This window comes from Henckelia pumila, chromosome 2, assembly GCF_033568475.1.
Source record: "Henckelia pumila isolate YLH828 chromosome 2, ASM3356847v2, whole genome shotgun sequence".
NCBI classification, from domain to species: domain Eukaryota; kingdom Viridiplantae; phylum Streptophyta; class Magnoliopsida; order Lamiales; family Gesneriaceae; genus Henckelia; species Henckelia pumila.
The window spans coordinates 95,220,018-95,225,008 of NC_133121.1; the positions used below are offsets into that span (position 1 = coordinate 95,220,018).

General features: G+C 32.3%; 1 long non-coding RNA gene across 2 annotated transcripts; it reads left to right on the forward strand.

The window, feature by feature from the left end:
• Nucleotides 1-1,555: 1,555 nt before the first annotated feature.
• On the forward strand, nt 1,556-4,350 carry LOC140885428 (uncharacterized). 2 transcript variants are annotated; one of them, XR_012150933.1, is made up of 3 exons: nt 1,556-1,704; nt 2,294-2,544; nt 4,145-4,350. It is a non-coding gene; the product is annotated as an uncharacterized lncRNA (long non-coding RNA). The 2 variants fall into 2 exon arrangements; XR_012150934.1 differs by having other exon boundaries at nt 2,324-2,544.
• The last annotated feature ends 641 nt before the right edge of the window (nt 4,351-4,991 follow it).

Consider the following 4,991-nt stretch of genomic DNA (forward strand, 5'->3'; position numbering starts at 1 on the left):
CACAAAATTTTGAAAAGTGTTTCCTAAAAACTCTCCAAAACACTATCTAAAGCTGAAAAGTGCATGACATGTGATCTCCAATAACACCGTGGTATCTATGTCCAACACACCATCCTCTCCCAAAGCACTATAAGTCGTGCCAATTAACTCCTGCATCAACGTCAATATGGGCTTGAAAAAGTCTTGGTGATAAATTAAATGTAAAAAAGGTTTAACAGCTTGTGATGCATCACAAAAAACAAATAACTAGTATGTATAGTATCTTCGAACCCGAACCTATTAAAAGGGTGTGTAGGTGTAGCTTAGAGAAAAAACTCAAGTGTTTTTATTTTAAAAAATAGAAAATGTTTCAGTTTTGGATATGTGAAAAAGTATTTTTATTTTATTTTAAAATGAAAATAGAAGCAAAAATGCACTTTTTAAAGTTCTTTTAAAAATCATTTCAAAAAAAAGTGCTTTAAAAAAAATTAGCCGGATATTACACTTTTTATGATAATTTTTTTCCCCAATTGGCTTCTCCAATCAAACACATTTTAAATGTATGTTTTTTTTTTCAAATACATAACTCAAAATTATTTCATTCCGTAATCTCGAGAGTACAATTAAATTGAATACTTTTCATGTGATAGTATAATCATCTGTGTTCCCAAAAAAAAAAGTATAATAATCCGTGTCCGATGTTCATACAATTATATCTCTTATGTCTTAGATCACGAGAAATATAGATTTTTGAAACATCGAAATACATGTAATTTAGTTTGGCCAAAAAAAAAATAAAGAAAATAAAAGAAAAAAAAAAGAAAAAAGTTCCATGAAAATCTATAGTAGGCGAGTCCTCAAATATCTTTGCCTTTATGGTTGTCCATACTTACGTAGTATTTGAGAAAACTTCTAGGAGGTATTTCTCAGTTTTTCTAAACAAAATTTCAAAATTTTATGAATAAAAAGTTGAGAAGTGCTTCCTATAAGCTCAACAAAACACTACCTTAGTAGACAATGTGTAGCACCCGGTATTTTTCATAAGTAAATTCGCATGCATAATTAAGGAAAATAAATATTTAAAAATTTAGAAATGTGGGTTAAATGATATTTATGTGTTATTATGTGATTTATGTGCATGGTTTAAAGTATTTTAACTTTTAACCCGCAATTACTTGATTTTTGGATTTTGAGTAATTAGTTTATTTTATCGCGTAGACGGGACCGTGAACGGACGAGATGTCGGATTTTTTCATCCAAAATATTTTATGAGATTTTTATAAGCCTTAAAATATCATTTTAAGGTATTATTTTATGAAAATTTTAGTATTCATACGTATATATTTAAAAGTATTCCATTTTCCATCAACTTAAGCATTTTCACTAACTTTTAAGAGCTTTTAAAAATTTCTTAATTTAATGTTTCGGGATTAGTGAGTTAACCTCAGATTTATATTAAAATTAGGAGTTTTAAATTATGTTTTTATGATATATTAATTTATTAGACTAATTAGTGTAATTATAATATATTATATTAAAAATCTAAACCTAGACCCGACGCTAACCACCACCCAGCCGTCACTCTCATCCCTTCCAACATCTTCCTCCAGAAAACAGCCTCCATAGCCGTGAGTTGGAGATTTTGAAATCGATTTGGTGATCCGTTCGTCCAAAAACATCGTACATGCATCGTAGGCCTCGTTTTTATTCAAATCTTCAACAAAGGCATGTTGAATTCTCTCCTTCTACATCATATAAGCTATTTAATTTGTTCATGTCAGATTTTTAATGATTTGTTGATTATTTATTCGAATATGATGAAGTTTTACGGTTGGAATTTGATCAACACATGGTTTTGCTTGCTTTCATGAACATTGGTGTAAGGCCCAAAAATATTAAGATCTTAATGACGGGATTTAAGAGTTAAATTTCGAATAAGAGTGAAAAGATAAATTTATGAAAATTAGAGATTTCAATTTCGGGTCAAAAATATTTAATTTGAGGATTTTCGGATTTTAAGATTTTAATATCCAGAATTCTTAAATTAAAAGATTAAAAATATTAAAATTGATATTTATGGAATTTAAGATGTAAATTCCAAGATTATAAATATCAAGGATTTAATTTGAAGATGAAATACGGGCAAGGACCCATTTGCAAATATTGAGTAGTTCAAGAACTAAAATGCAATAAGGTCCGAAATGATTTAATTTTAATTCGAGAATATTTAATTTGAGAATATTTAGAGTTTAGAATTAAATTCTAATATTTTTAAATTATTTAGGATTGAAATTGAATTAAATCGCTTGTCCAGGGACTGATTTGCAATTAGTTCAAAGTTCAGGAACCAAAGTGCAATTTGTCTTGCAACTTGCCATTTAAACGTGTAAAAGGGATGGAAGGCATCATAATCTCAGCCCACTCAGCCAAGAAAAACCGAGAGAGAGGGAGAAAGAGGTTTCAACCATTTTTTATGTTTCAAGCTCCCGTAAAAATTGATCCGTCCGGTAGAATTTTCGATTGATCATATATTTGCGATCACAGCTTCGAGTGCTACGTTTTGACGTAAGTTTTAAGAAGTTCTACCATGTTTGAATTTTATGATGTTGTTAGAATTAAGATTTGATTGTATAAACATGTTTTAGCATATACGATGATAACATATCTAAGACGCATCGAGAAAAGATCTTCGTTTGAACATGATTTCGATTTTTGAAAGAATTGTCGAAAATCTGAATCTTTGGGGCTGTTGTGTACGTGAATAACTTGCTGAATTGGTGATGTTATGATATTTAGATGATTGTCTAAATGATGTTTAAGCTTTTAGAAATACCAAAATTGTACCGTTACGCCGTCGATTCAAGATTTTGAATTGATATGCATTATAAATGTCTAGAGCTGATCTTCAAGTTTATAGTAGATGAATTGAATATGAAAGTGTGTTGAGAATGTAGATATGATGATATTTGAATCGAAAGATTTATCAGACTCAAATAGTTGCGACGTCGGTTTGAATTCCGATTGTCTTAGCAAGATTTGAACTGAATAAGCTTTAAAGAAACATCGATTCAGATTGGAAATTGATGTTTAGTTATGTTATAATCTATTTCAGATTTGAATTACAGATTATCGAAGTCGAATCGACGAGTTCGAGTTCTAATGACTTGAAGTGTTTAAGATTGAATCAAGAACACCTTTAATTAGCAAAGATTGAAATGAGCAGAATTTGATAACAGATTTGGACAGCTTGTAGTTGATCAAGAATTGACAGAGTGTCAGATATTTTAATTAGAATACAGGTATGAATATACATTAATAAGATGGACAGAATAACTCGAGATTGTTTCTGATTATCGAGTTGCCTAAAATCACATACATGCATGTTTAATATATGTTATTGTTTACGTTTACATAAATGGGATAGATTATTCAAGATAGATATCTTCTTGAATTCCCAGAATATTTATGTAAATGTTTACTTGTCTTCTTTGATTTATATTATTTTCTGTATTGAACATGTTTTACGTATTCCATGTGATGCTTATAGATTTGTCGGTATCCTTGAGTGATTATATGATCATATGAGTATATGCTTGATGTGTTCAAGATGTTGTTTTAGCTTATGTATGATTTGATGCATCCAGATTATGATGCATTCATCTTGAACTCCAACCTGAAAAGCACAGAGGGTTGAAAGGCCTAGAGTGCAGATGACGTTTGGAGAACTGTAGTTGAGTGGCATGGAATGTAGATTTACTTCCAGAGTCAGACGACTCATGGCACGGAATGTAGATTTATTTCCAGAGCTAGATGACTCACTATAGTTGCACCAAATTCGGGAGAATTGAGATATTTAACACCACCTCGATTGGGAGAGTCGGTGGTTAGTTAAAGATTTTATTTTCCCGGGATCCCAGAACTACGATTTATTGATATCAGATTTGATAGTCTATTCCTTGGCACATGCATTGCATTTATGCATTAACCTAGAGATTTCTATGGTTTAGAATATGCGTTTATAAATGTTAGCATGTTATTTTATGACATTCAAGATTTGAATGAGTTTATATGCTTAAATGATGTATATGCATGTCGTTCATACTGAGATTTATTATCACTGGAGTTATCCGATTGTTGCTTTGTTTGTATGTGTGCATTGCATCAGGTTGGGGCATGAGCAAGTTAGAGTTGGCTTCGATAGCTCGAGAAGAGTCATAGCACGTGGTGACTTCGGGTTTTAGCAGATGATGTACCAAATTGTGAACTTAGACAAGATGTTCTTTATTTGGTATATGATGAATTTATTATGAGATGTTGTAGTAAACTTGAGAATTTATATGTTTGTATTTCCTTTGGAAGAATCTAGGTAGATGAAGGATGATGTTTTCATGTTGCAAATGAAGTTATCATGTTCTTATTCATTTGTACAGTATATCTAGCATGTTTAGATCCATGTTCATCAGCAAAGCATGAAAGATCAGCATAAAAGCAACATATGTTCAGCAGGAGCAGAGCACAGCTCGCTCGAGCGGCACCCTAGGCTCGCTCGAGCGAGCCATGTTTGGGTGTTGAACCCGAGAGGTGCTCGCTCGAGCGCAACCTAGGCTCGCTCGAGCGAGCCACCAATAAAAAAAAAATTTGTTTTCATTTCTTGCATGCTTGGTTGATGATTATGAGTTAATTGTATTTAACTATATTTGCCCCTTAAGATGAGATTAGCACCCGAAGTCCCCACAATTGGCACGTTCGAACTCTTTTGTTTTACCACCGTTTAAGTCATATTAATCTGATGCACTCATAAAAGATTTGATGTAGCATGTTGAACGTGAAATTTTTGGTTGATCTTGAATGCTTTCGTATAATACTTACGGTTCCATGTTCTTCAATGTTCGAGCCGCACGTTTTCTGTTCTATTTCTTCTCATGTGATCTGCCATGGCTGCTGCTACTGGTTAAGGGTTGTACCAAGGTCCCTAGAGGTCTAGAGTTCATGTTGGTTCGGTCGCTAGGGGC